At 41.6% G+C, this 14,610-nt stretch overlaps 1 non-coding gene across 1 annotated transcript; it reads right to left on the bottom strand.

The window, feature by feature from the left end:
- Positions 1–8,220: 8,220 nt before the first annotated feature.
- On the bottom strand, positions 8,221–8,293 carry TRNAF-GAA. The gene has a single exon. It is a non-coding gene; the product is annotated as a tRNA-Phe (tRNA).
- Positions 8,294–14,610: the final 6,317 nt, after the last annotated feature.

Here is a 14,610-nt window from a genome sequence, read left to right on the forward strand (position 1 = left end):
TTTGACAGAGGCATAGCTGGTAGCTGGTTCATCCAGTGCCTGGAGCCATTCTCCTGTCTGGCTCCCCTTAACAGGGTTAAGGAGGAAAAAAAAGGTCCATGATCTTATCTGCTGGTCCTGAAATGCAGGAACCAGTCGGGTCACATTTCCACACTCTGCCCCCTTCTTTTACAGCTGTGAGTGTTAAAAAAAAAAAAAAAAGGAAAAGATTCACAGTCTTATATGGTGCTCTTGAAATGCCTGAGCCAGATGTTTCCTGTTTCTGCACCTCTCCTCATACCTCCTTCCCCAGCTGAAAGTAAAAAAGAAAAAAGAATAAGCTTTTCTGTTTCCATAAACTGCAGAAAATTTGCTACATTTGTAAAAATGCAGCAAGCAGTAAAGCGCTTACATTATTTAAAAAAATCTTTAGTTTAAATTGTAGCACACTGCTTGCTACATTTGTTGCAAGCAGATAATATAGTTTATATCACACACGGAGCAATACAGAGCTTCCATTTGTCTTTACAAAGGTAAAAAAAGAAACTCATAATTTTTAACTGTAGCAAACTGCATGCAACATTTGTAGGGAGCCTGTGCTACAGTTTATACGACACATAGGGCACTACAGCACTTGGATTTGCCTTAAAAAATAAACAAACAAAAAAAGTATTTATTTTTCTTTCAAACTGTAGCAAACTGCTTCCTATATTTAGACTGCATAATGTGCACTGCAGTCCTCAGCTTTGACCTCAGGGTGCAATACCTTACTTTAAAAGACGGTATGCACTGTTACTAAAGAGAGATCAGGATCTCCTGGATGTGCCATGTGTCACTTTGTGACTGGGGCAGCTGCCCCTTTTGGCCTACCAAGCTATGCTACTGCTGTTAGAATTCAACTTTTCACTGTGACTGACTTACTGGCTGTAGTATGTTATTTTATACAAATTGTGAGTTTAACTATTGTCCTTAAAGCACTTAAACTCAGTTTCCTTGTTGAAGTGTTTGGAGAAAGTCTTTTTGAACTCTGAGAGATTCCATGCTTTTTAATTCATGTGGGAGACTGGGCCTGGTCAGGAGAAGGCACACTCTTCAGCTTAATAATTCTTAGGGAGTAAACCTGGTCATAGATGGAGTTCCTGGTTAGGGAAACAGAAACAGAATATTTACAAGGGGTTTACTTGTAATTTGGTTTCTTTTATCGTCAGATAACGAAGGGAAATTGTTTTAAGGCTTACCAGCCCACATAAGCTGATGACCCTATGAAGATGTGCTGATAGCAAAAGATTGTTTCAATAGCCTGTAATGGTACAGTTAGCATGACGTGATGAGCCAATATATATTTGCATAGTACAGGACACATTATGTGAGAGGCAACTGGCTTTTTAGGTAGATCCTATGGGAGACTACCTGTCTTAATCTGTTGATAAAGTTTTTAATTTGTTTGTTAGGTAAGTCATTTATGCAGGATCTTTTTGCATTATACAAGAGACAGTATGTTTGAGACAGTGCTCCCTTCTGTATGAACCTTACCAGACATCTGCAGCAACTGGAGAGACCTCAGAGGTTTCTCATCAAGAAAATGTATGGCCTACAACACATGACCTACATGGACAGATTGAAGGCCCTATCACTTTACTCAGTACGGTATAGATTGCTTAGAGATGACTTGTGCTTGGCCTACAGAGCAGTCTCAGACCCTGCCTGGATGAAACTGCTGCACATCCGCAAATCCAGTGGGACATAATTCACTCACTGCAATTTTAACAGGACATGCTGGAGAGACAGATACGTCTCCCAGAGGTTGCCTCTGGAACAAAACTCCCAATTCATGTAAAACAGAGTTCCTCAATGACGCTATTTAAGCATAACCTTGACAATTGGATAGGAAACCGTAAATTTACACCGTGGGTTTCACATATGTCCATCTTAGACGGGGCAGCCAGTGGTGGTCTTTGATTCATGCGCAAACAGGCTATATATGTTAGTCCGTAAGAGAACAAGCATTTCTACCACAATGTTAATGATGTTCTTCGTCTTCCCTTGCTGCAGTCCTGACAATTGGGTATAGTCCGCGTCCCAGTCGGCCCGAATACCAGAGTATAAGGCTGACGTCGGTCATGGCGCCTTAGACTGACGTCAGTACGTCAGGGTACTAATGCGCATGACCGACGTCATTTCCTCAGTCTTTTTTGCCGCATGGTCCGATGCAGAAGCAATTTTGCGAGTGCAGGTTGGCGTTCTGAGATTTTCCGAACCGGAGTTTCAGACCGAATACAGAGTTGGCTAAGTAACCCGTTGAACATTTTGGTTTTTCTTGCCTCAGTATTTAACGGAGGCCAGGAAAAGTGATTTACTGTGTTTCTTGTGGGTAGCAGATACCGCATAGGGAAGATCATACATTGTGTATACCTTGTCTAGGGCCAGAGCACGGCGTTGTTGGTTGCCGCTCTTGTGCTAGATTTAACAAGCGCACTATTAAGAGGAGGCTTGATTGTGCTAGGTTAGTGTTTGGGAAGCGTTGCAATTATACTATGCCGTCGGATGCTCCGACGCCTGCTTCATCTAAGAAGCGCAAGGACAAAACAGTGAAGTCTAGGGGTGAGGAACCGGCAGTCCCAGACGTCGGTCCTTTAGAAGGCTCAGGGGAGCCAGAGGTTTTGCCAGGAGTCTCTATGGAGTCTCAGGCAGATACTTTACTGTTACAGGATGTGCCCTCTCAGGAGGTAGGCCAGGCTGAGGGGGCTTCTCAGGTAACTGTTCTTCCCTCTCTTCCCAGGGTAGTTAGGGCCTCTCCTTCTGTTGCTAAAGCTTCTTTTAGAGGAAGGCCAAGTTCAGCTTCTGTAGGGGCTTCTCCTAGCATTTCTGGCTCTGTGCCTAAGAAACATATGCTTAAAATGGCAGAAGATTTGATTACTCTGATTAGAGGTTCTATGCCCCCACCTGATAAGAGGCCTAGGGTGGAACAGGAGTTTGATAGTTTTGAACAGTGTTCACAGGCTTCAGAGTCTTCTGTGGAAGACTTGCAAGAGTTTCCTACTTATTCTGATTCTGATGTGGATGATTCCACTCCTTCAGCTTCTCCTCCTGAGGATTTTTCATTTTCAGAGACTCTTCACTCCATGAGGGAGCACTTTAAATGGGAAGGCCAAGATTACTCTGACTCCAGAAAAAGGCTTAGGGAATTCTTGAATTTGCCCCAGCATAGGCCCTTAGCTATTCCTCCTGTGTTGAATGTGGTGGAGGATGTTTTGCAGAGGCTTCTCTGAACCCTGATTCCTTGCCTCCTGCTCCTGTTAAGCCTGATAGGTATTATAGGGTGCCCGAAGCTCATAAGTATTTGTTTAAGAGTCCCAGGGCGGACCCAGAAACTGTTTCTCAGGGGCCTAAAGGTGTTAAAGCTTCTGTGGTTAAAAATCCTGTACCCTCTGATAAAGAGGCAAGGGCTTTGGATAGGTGGGGTAAGAAAGTATATACTTCTTCCACTCTAGCCATGAGGGCGTTGAATTGTCAATTTCATATGCTGAAATATCAGAATTATCTCCTTTCACAATTGAAATCTAAGGTGGATGCTTTGGCGGAAGGTATTGAGTGTAAAGAATTGCTGGATTTGGTTCATGTGTCTGAACAAGTGGGTAAGCATTCTTTGCAGTGTGGTTTTGATGCTGTTCAGGCCTCCTCGAGGGTGGCTGCTACTAGTTCTGTTCTTCGCAGACATGCATGGTTGAAGGATCAGAATTTAGCTGAGCATGTTAAGACCAGGATTTTGGATGCTCCTTTACAGTCTGATGTGTTGTTTGGACCGCCTGTGGAAGCAGTTTTAAAGAAAATGGAGGACAAAGCTAAGTCTATGCAGACTGTTAAAGATTTTTGCAGGTGCAGCCTCAAGTTTAGTAGAAATTGGCCTGCTAAGGGGTGGACATATCCTGCTTATGGTTCCCAGTCTAGGGGTAGGTCTAGACGTGGTAGGGGCAGGGCTCAAGGTTCGTTTAGGCCTAGATCAGACAGTTCACCTGCTCAGACTTCTGGTGAGGGCAGGGGTCAGTCCTTTCGTAAGCAGAACCAATGACCTGCCTTTTCAGCTGCCAGTGGACTCTCGTCTGGCAGCTCCTTTGGGAGGAAGATTGTCTCTTTTCAAAGAAAATTGGGATTTAATCACTCAAGACAGATGGGTGCTGGATATCATTCATCACGGGTACAGATTTTATTTCCACACAATGCCCCTTTCAAAGGCATGCCAGATGTTCCTCCTCCACAAAGAAAAGAGGCTCACAAGCAAGTTTCTCAGTTACTCCAGATAGGGGCTATTCAGCCAGTCCCTGTGTCAGAAAGGGGCTTGGATTTTATTCTCGCCTGTTCCTAGTACCAAAGAAGGGGAACACGTGGAGACCAATTTTGGATTTATCTATCCTCAACACTTATCTGGACATTCCCAAGTTCAAGATGTTGACGTTACAGCAACTGTTACCTCTGCTGGGCAAGGATCACTGGATGGTAACTTTGGATCTCAAGGAAGCTTACCTTCATGTGCCCATAAGGCTAAGTTGCAGAAAGTATCTGCGGTTTCGAACTGGAGATTTTCATTATCAGTTCTCTGCATTGCCCTTTGGCTTATCTACTGCCCAGAGTATTCACAAAGGTTCTGGCTCCAGTGATAGCTTACTTCAGGCTTCAAGGCATTCAAATTTATCCTTACTTGGACGACTGCCTGATTCTGGCTCAAGAAAAGGAACACCTTCTACAGCATCTGGAATATGTCATAGCAGTGCTAAGATGCCTAGGGTATTCTGTGAACGAAATAAAGTCCAGTCTAGTACCCTCTCAAGACATGTGCTTTCTGGGTGTGAGACTGAATACAGCAGCCCAGATGGCCTTTTTAACCCCGGACAAACAAAAGAGTCTGTCACTTTACTTCCATCAACTATCTCATCAGTCCGTGCTGACTGCAAGGACAGTCCTTCAAGCATTAGGGTTCATGGCATCTTGTATTCTGGTGCTTCCCAATGCCAAACTGCATATGAGGAAGCTGCAATGGTATCTCAAAATGTATGGACACAGCACTGCCAAGATTTGGACACTGTCATTCAAATAATACCTTGCCTTCAAAAGGAATTCTTGTGGTGGGCTCAGGAATGTCACCTAAACAAGGGACTCTCTGTGACCCGGCCAGAGGCGAGTCAGATTTTAACGACAGATGCCTCGGACACTGCTTGGGAGCTCATCTAAATGGAAAGTGGATACAAGACAAGTGGCCTGCCAGACTACAGCATCTACATATCAACATGAAGGAGATGTTAGCAGTCCAGTTTGCATTGATGGCGTTCAAGGAGTTACTTCTTCCAGGGCAGGTGTTGATTCTGACAGACAACACAACTGTCATGTGGTACATCAACAAGCAAGGGGGAACACATTCTTATCCTCTATGCAGGCAAGCAATGATTTTATGGGAGACTGCGTTAAGCCTGCAACTGACTCTTCAGGCAAGGTTTCTGCCAGGAGCACAGAACTCCTAGCAGATGTATTAAGCAGACAAATCATGGATCCCCACGAGTGGAAACTGGATCTTCATGTATTTCAGAAATTGACAGTGTCATGGGGAACTCCAGACATAGATCTGTTCGCTTCTCCACTAAACCACCAGCTGCCAAAGTATTGCACAAAGGGGTTTCATCACACAGCTTGGAAAGTGGATGCTCTGTCTTTCAGTTGGAAAAACCTTCATGTCTATGCCTTTCCACCTCTACCTCTTCTTCCAAAGGTATTACTAAAGGTCAGACAGGACAGGCCAAGGATGATTTTGATAGCTCCAGATTGGCCTCGGCAACACTGGTACCCACTTCTAAGGAGTCTTGTAAAGAAGCCTCCATGGCCTTTACCTCTGATTCCTCATCTGTTATCTCAGAAGGACGGTCATCTGCTCAATGTCAAGCTTCAATCTCTTCATCTCACAGCTTGGCATATTCTGTGTTGAAGCATGGTGGGTCTCAGCTTCCTCAACAAGTTTTAAATGTGATTATGGAAGCTAGAAGGCCTAGTACTAGGAGAGTGTACGCAGAAAAATGGAAGAGATTTTTATTTTGGAGTACAGCAAAGAATTTGGAGATTTCAGAGCCTAATTTGAGTGTGGCTCTTCAATATCTTACTGAATTATTGGACAAAGGTTTGTCTTTCTCTTCCATAAAGATTCATGCTGCAGCAATTTCAGCTCACTATGATTGTGACCCACCTTTGTTTTCGCATCCTTTGTTCAAGCAGTTTCTTAGAGGGGCAAAGAATATAAGACCCCACGTAGAGCTCCTACTCCTGCTTGGGATCTCAATTTTGTGTTGGAAAAACTTACTCTACAACCTTTTGAGCCTGCAGCTACTGCTGAATTGAAATATTTGTCATGGAAGACTGCTTTTCTGTTGGCTATTACTTCTGCGAGAAGGGTGTCTGAGTTGCAGGCCCTTATGGCAGTAGAGCCCTTTTGATTTTCCATAAGGACAGGGTATCATTACGTACTAATCCTTCCTTTATGCCTAAGGTGGTTTCTAGTGTGGCTTTAAACCAAACTATTCATTTGCCTACGTTTTTGCAGATCCTCAAAATAAAGGGGAAAAGATTTTGCACACTTTAGATGTACACAGGCAATTGCGTTATTATTTGAGCAGGACTAAAGATTTTAGGCAGTCTCAGCAGTTACTTGTTTCTTTTGCTTTAAGTTCACAGGGCAAGCCTGTGTCAAAACAAACTATTTCTAGGTGGATTGGCTTTTGCATTGCATTTTGTTATTCCCATCATGGCAAAGAGGTTCCAGCTGGGATTAGGCCTCATTCCACTAGGGCTACTGCCACTTCAACAGCATTTCTAAGGGGTGGCAACTAAGGATATTCTGGAAGCAGCTACTTGGAGTTCAGTGCATACTTTCTCTAGGCATTATCACCTGCCTATATACTCTAAGACTAGAGCTGGTTTTGCCACAGCTGTTTTACAAGGCATGTTGTCAGCTCCTGCTACTTTATAATTTGCCAGCCTCCTTACCTCTGCTTTGGGATTCTACCCAATTGTCAGGACTGCAGCAAGGGAAGACGAAGAACATAGTACAGTTTTGTACCTACCATAAATGTAGATGTTCGAGGATTCCCTTGCTGCAGTCCAATTTACTCCCTCCTTCCCTCTGTGTTTCAGGGTGGTTGTGTAGGTGAGTTTACATGCTTATATTTTTTGTATATATTTCTGTATATATTGTACATGTTTTTTGGTGCAGGTTGTTTTTGGGACTTGTCTTTTTGGGTCTTCTGACATCTGGGGCAAGAAAAGACTGAGGAAATGACGTCGGTCATGCGCATTAGTACCCTGACGTACTGACGTCAGTCTAAGGCGCCATGACCGACGTCAGCCTTATACTCTGGTATTCGGGCCGACTGGGACGCGGACTATACCCAATTGTCAGGACTGCAGCAAGGGAATCCTCGAACATCTACATTTATGGTAGGTACAAAACTGTACTTTTAATATAATCATTTAAAATTGTAAAGTGCACATTGCTTTCTTAATTGTTGTTAAATGTACTAATTGCTATCATTTGTTTTTTGTTATATACTGTTATTTTTGTTCTCGTTTTGGTACTTATATCTCTCTTCCACTTTCTACTCCTTGGCAAATTATTTCACCTGTGCAGTAATTGCAAACGGTCAGTTTGTGATCAGTGTAGCGTCCGCAGTGGTGGTGCTGCGGTAACGTTGTCGCCTCACAGTAAAACGCTGTCCGGTTCGATTCTCAGCTAGAGCGTCTTCTGCGTGGAGACATGCGTGAATGGGCGTACCTTCATTGAAGGTTGTGCGTCAGGGCTGGCAACTCTGCTGTGGCAACCCTTAACCGGGAAAAGCTGAAAGACACAACAACAACAAAAGTTTGTGATCAGTGTATTAGCCCAGTAAATGAATGTAAAATAAAATAAAAAGCTAACTTTGTAACTAGAATCATGGGTGACTACTTTAATCTGTAGGTAAAGTTGTTATATTAATTATCAGTTTGTGCAGTATGATGGATCATAACTGATACAAAGGGTGATAGGCAAAATGGGACAGACATACATGCAGGATTCACGATATTCGCCAGGGGTTATACTAGGCTAATGACTTGGTGGGATGCTTTTTAAGCCTAGCTATGCTTCCCAGAGGTGAGAATCAAACTGTGTGTACCTTGTTTCTATAAGGTAAACAACTTGGCCAATATACAAATCCCTCCCAAAAGTTATGCCGAAACCCGGGATTGAACCAGGGACCTTTAGATCTTCAGTCTAACGCTCTCCCAACTGAGCTATTTCGGCTTATGTTAACTTAAACAAAACCCTATTTTTTTCCTTGCAGCCTTACATCATACACTGTCTCAGGGGGAATAGAAGCCATTTCTCTCTGGTTAGGGAAAGGATTTTATTCAAAAATGTTTTTGGTGTTAAAGAAAATTCCTCTAGATTAGTTCTGGATCTTTATTTCTCTCCTTTGATAATCACATTGCCACAGTAGTCAGGAAATCCTTCTACGTGGCACTCCTCATCACAAAAGGTTTCTCATCCAGAAAAAAGAGGTCATTGTTCCCCTCTACTCACCACTCATTAGCCCCATTATAATGTACAACGCCCCTTTTGGTATGTACCTCACAAGACATCTACAACAACTGGAAAGGCCACAGAAATACCTCACAAAGAGGATTACCGGCCTTAAACAGATGTCCTATGCAGACCGTCTCAAAAAACTCCAGCTTTACTCTGTCACATATCACCTATTCAGAGGTGATCTCTGCCTAACATACAAAGCTATGTCAACTGGACATGCTGCACTTAAAGAAATCCGAATCCCTCTGAGCTACACACTCTAGGGACCTAAACCTTGTTACCAAAATAAACAGAACACGGCGGAGGGATAGATTCCTGTCTCAAAGACTTCCCATACTATGGACTAAACTACCTATTTATATCAAACAAAGCTCCTCATTAGCATTCTTCAAGAAAAATCTTGATGATTTGATGGGAAATTGGAAATTCACCCCGGAGATCACTTCTGTGGCTCTGCTCGACAGTGGCACAGGAAATAATTTTCTTGGGTGGCAAAAGCCAGGGTACATTTTTGGCTGGGCTTGTATAGGCCCTAGGGCCTATAGCCTAGTACCTACTTATGAACCTATTAGTTTGTGATAGTGGCCACATTCAAAATGCTTTCACTTCTCAACCTGCTAACCCTTGATCGTTTGAGTTTTATAGTAACCTTAGATTTAAAAAATCCATATCATCACATTCCTATTCATCCAGATTTCAGGAGTTTCTTAAGGTTTTGTGTGTCTGTGTTACATGATGAATTATGCGCTTTACCATTTGGGCTATCCACTCCTCCCAAGTGTGTTCACAAAGTGTCAACCTTTTTCCACTAGTTAGATGACTTTCTTATCTTTGCAGGTTCTTTTTCAAAGTTTCTGGAATCTCTTTCCTGGGTAAGAGATTCCCTACACTGGCTGTGATTCTAAGAGAACGTTCAAAAGTGTTTTTTGACTCTGTCACACAAGATTATATTTCTGGTGGTTGACTCGTGCTTGATTCCTTAGTACAAAGAGCTTTTCTTCCACAGGAAAAATATGTATATATTTCCATCTGCTGCAGGGGTTTTCCACTCAAACTTTTGAGGTTTCTGGGTCTCCTAGCATCCATCATTCTCATGATACCTCTTACAAGACTCCACATGAGAAAGGCTTAAGGATATCTAAAGTCTCTTTGGTCCCAGCATCAACACCTATTGTGTTTTCAAATTCTAGTCCTGGAGCTGTGAAAAGAGAAATCACTTGGTGGCGACATCAACTATCTCTGAATCCAAGTCTTCCATTCTCTACTTCTGCTCCAAAGCAGTCCATTAGAGTCACCTCAGATTTTGCTTGAGGAGCAGTGTTAGGAGGAATAAAAGTACAAGGTCTCTGAGACAGGAAAGACAGTCCTAAGTACATAAATATAAAAGAGATGCTAGGTCTTACAAAAGCTGTCAAAGTCTCTGAATTATGTGTTGTTCCCAGGACCTCCCTGAGTAGTTACAGGCAGTACCACAATGATGTGGTACATAAACAAGCAAGTGGAAAACAGAGTTTAGCCCCTTTGTAGACTAGTCATGTTAATATGGGATATAGTTTTACAGCACTGTCTCACTCTTATGGTATCTTACATTCTGTTGGAGCAAAATTTTGACAGAGAGGCTGAGTAGAATGATTGGAAACTGGATCATGATGTCATCCAAGATTTTGTCCATCTGCAAGGAATTCCTTATGTAGATAATTTTTCCTCCTCTCTAAGCAATCATTTGGCAAAATTCTGTTACAGGACTCCATGCAAGATAGCCTGGGAGACATATATATATATATACATATATATATATATATATATATATATATATATATATATATATTTTTTTTTTCCTTGGATAGGAATGTTCCTGTCTGCTTTTCTACTGAGTCAACAGAACATGCTGGAGGGGATAGGTTCATAACCCAGAGACTGCCCATGCTCTGGAATAGACTTCCTATACATATCAAGCAGAGCACCTTACTGGCCCTCTTCAAGAGAAATCTTGATCACTGGATGGGAAATAGAAAGTTCACCTCGGGGATCACTCCAGTGACTCTTCTTGATAGAGGCACTGGGAACTAATGTCGGACGGCACTATGCCAGGGGACTTCTATGGGCTAGGCTTGTAAAGGCTCCAGGGCCATTAGCCTAGTACACACCTATAATTCGCTTACACAAATTCAGGGGTGTGTGATACATCCTGATACCAAGCAACTACAAGTAAATGCCTGGATGATGGGGTCTTAAAATGACAGTCCCAGGGATTTTTTGTTTTGATTCTTGTCTGTTTACATTTTTATTGTGCCTTTCTGAGCATGCTCAGTGTTGTTTGCGGTAGCTGGGGGAGGGGTGCCTTCAGGAAGTTTCATAGATGTGTCCAGATTCCTTCTCAAATTGCTGTTGCACTCATAACAACAGTCCCTTAAGCCATTGATTAGATTAGATTAGCTTGTGCATTTTATTGTCAGAGAAAAGTTTCCTTTTAGGGATTTTATGACCTGACTGCTACCTCTACCACCTCTCTTGAAAACATATGAATAAAGCAAGATTAAATATTACTTCAAATCACACTGGATATGTCCCTGTACCAACCCTGACTAGCGCACTGTCCATCTCACACACCTCTCCTCTATATGTGTCTTCTCTTCAGCCACCCCTCTCAATATCGCAATGGTCAAAACCATAACTAAAACTACTGAATGTATTCTTCATCCTGAAGGTAATATGCTGTTACTACCTGTTTATACATACTTGCATTGATATGTAAGCCCATAGCCGGCCTTAGGCATAGGCCAACTAGGCTGCTGCCTAGGGCACTGGTCTAGCAGGGGCGCATTTCCAGTATTTATTTGGTGTAGGTAGACCAGGATGGGGGCACCAGGTAGTGTGGTGGGGGCGCCGTGGAGCCCTTTTGCCTAGGGCACTAGTTGACCTAGGGTGTAAGCCTCAGGCGTTATGTGGTGTTGTATTGCTTTGTTCTGTAACCTATGAGTAAATGTAACGTGGGTGTAAATTCCATACACCAATTGTTCTGACAATAGTATTGTGTACATATACATTGGAGCTTTTCTCCCCGGGCCTCCACTGAAAATGGATATTAATCCAGTCAGACCATCCCGGTTAACAAATGTAAAATAAAATAAATAAAATAAAACATCAGTGAAAAGACCTTCCTGTTTCTTTGATCGCTTATCTCATTTTCTGCTAATTCTGAGTGCTGGTTGACTGCAGTGATTTTTGTCAGTAGTAGATAGCTACTGAGTGAGGTACGTTTCAAATAGCAGTAGAAACAGTCTTTCTATTCTTCATTCCACAGAGAGTATATTTTATTTTGCTCTGATTTCTGAATGTTTGTCTAGTGTAATGACTTTTTGACTTTATAGTAATTCTGTAAAAGCATGCGTGTGTGAGGCAAAGTTATGGCATTACTACACCTTCCATTTGTTTCATTTTGTGTGCTGATTTCTGAATACTAATAGTGAAGTGCAGATTTTATGATCTCACTGCTTGCATCTCTGTAGAAGCATGAATGGTATGAAAATCAACCATTAGTAAACACACACTTGAGATATTTTCCTTTCATTTCATGATTTATTTTGTAATGTAACAAAACAAGAGTCAGTCAGACGATTTTAGTACACTTTAATAAAATTAAAAAAAGGATAAAAAGACGAGCGCTTTCGCAACAAATGTTGCTTCTTCAGATCTGTCAAACGATTCAGAATACAAAGTTTATATAGCATAATCTAATCAATGCTACCACATGAGCACAATTAATGCTTTAAACCTCTGGATCTTAAGGATGGTATTAAAGGAATAGTCTCATTTAATCCTGTTCACCTATTAGGTGATAGCATAAGGATCCAGTTAATTTTGTTTTGTTACTGTGCTCATTCGGAGTCCGGTATGCCATGAGATGCTTCACCTATGGAACCCGCGGATGTCTCTACCTTGGATGGGTCCGGAGCCGCTGTGCAGGCACCGGCTTCTGAGGGTGTATTCAGGCCTACAGATTTGTATATTAAACCGACACCACCTTCAATATTAAGGTCAAAATCTCGATCTATGTCTAAAAAACTGATGCCCAAGCCACATGTTCAGGCCTTTATGCCTAAAAAACAAATGATCAAAATGGCTGAAGATTTAATTACTCTAATCAGGGCTAGTCAACCCCCCTTCTAAGAGGCCTAGGGCTGAACTTGACTATGAATCTTCTGAACAGGACTCTGTTTCTTCTGACTTGTGAGTGTTTGTCTATGGTTCCCCATTTAGTCTTTTGAAATTTAGCATTGTAAGCTGTTGATGAAATGAGATTCAGTGAAATGAGTTGTCAGTATTGTGAAATTTAGGTGATTTGGTCTCAGTGACATGAAAGTCAGTGAAATGGGATTTCAGTGATCTGAAGTAGACCCCTTATATCTTGATCTGAATATCATTGTTTTGATTTTCTTATCATTCAGAATATGCTTATTGTTTGTGAGCCATTGAGAATGGACATAATAGTCCTGTCGTATCGTTTTTTGTCAGTGTAGAATGAGTTGGGGATGTGTCTTTCTGGTATTGATGATTTTTTTTTTAATCGAGTTACTGAGTTACATTTTGATTTTTGGAGTTTTTCTGTGAAAGTTTTCCGTGCTAAATAACTTTTTTTTGGGGTGGGATGGTGGCAGTTTGTTGGATTTTCTAGTCTGTGTGAGTGTGAGGGGTCTGCGAATAAATGTGAGGTCCCAGTGATCTGCAACAGCTTTTTGCCATGCATGAAGCAGGTTTAATACATAAGTAGCTAGCACATCAATTGTTCAGTTTTCCTTGTCCATTTTACTAATCTGTGTGTTTGTGTGTGTGTGTGTGTGTGTGTGTGTGTGTGTGTGTGTGTATATATATATATATATATATATATATATATACACACACACACACACACACACACACACACACACACACACATACACTACTTACATTTCTTTCACATGCACACGTGCACCTTGATATCATTTCAACTAATGATGCTTCAAGAGCATTACGACTTCTCAGAATGGCAGTTAAGTTTTCAGAATATGCAACATTGCTAAACATCTCGTTACTGTAAACTGATATATGCAGCATTTTAAATGGCATTTTAATTCTGACAGTTCAAATTTTAGCATTTCTGTAGTTTTATCTTTCATTTCTTTCAAGTCTTTGATTATCTGTACATCTGTTTGACTTTCTGAACAAGCTTCCATAACTGGAAAACATAGGGGATTTAGTGGTCTGTATAGCTGATGTTGACATAGAAGGAATCTGTTAGCCAAGAATAGTGTGAAGGATACTACATGCAGATTGAGAGGAGTGAGTATAATGAGAATCTTGGGCAGCATGTTATAACATGGTGACTGAGCAACTGAGGAGAATGCAACATTCTCTCTATACTACCCAGTACAGAATCTGAAGAAAGTACTCAGGGAATCCTGGACACAGTAGCTGAATCATGGGCTTATAATGGATTTATAGCTGGGCTAATGTAACAGAGTATTGAGTACAGAAACTTGGTACTGACCAGAGTAGAGTACAGAGCAGAATTTTATTTGAAAAGTGCTATATGCAAAATGAGGAAACAAGAGAAAGTGCATCTGTGACTGTATGTATGCACATCCATATTTGTGTTTGTGAAAAAGGAATGTATGTGTGTGTGTGTCTGTACATTTATTTACATTTGTTGACCGGGAGTATCCGACTGGACGTAGGTCCATTTTCAGCGGAGGCCTGGGGAGAAAAGCTCCACAGTTAAAATAAACAGACAGTAGTTACATTGGATTACATAGCGATTAACAATTTAACATAGCAATTACTTACAACATATTTACAGATGGAGAACAAAGTACATCAGTAGACAACTATAATCTTTATCTGTGAGTACATAACAGACAGTAACAAATGTTACAATAAGAAGTTTAGGCTTATGAGCATCTGAGCTTGCTATAATCAAGGTAGTTAGTGGAGTGGAAAGAAAGGTAGTGGTTGGATGGGGTGGGTGATATTAGAGTGGGAGTTGCAAGGGCATA

The sequence above is a fragment of the Protopterus annectens genome, chromosome 16.part0 (assembly GCF_019279795.1).
Source record: "Protopterus annectens isolate FY-2018-M chromosome 16.part0, PAN1.0, whole genome shotgun sequence".
Lineage (NCBI taxonomy): Eukaryota > Metazoa > Chordata > Ceratodontiformes > Protopteridae > Protopterus > Protopterus annectens.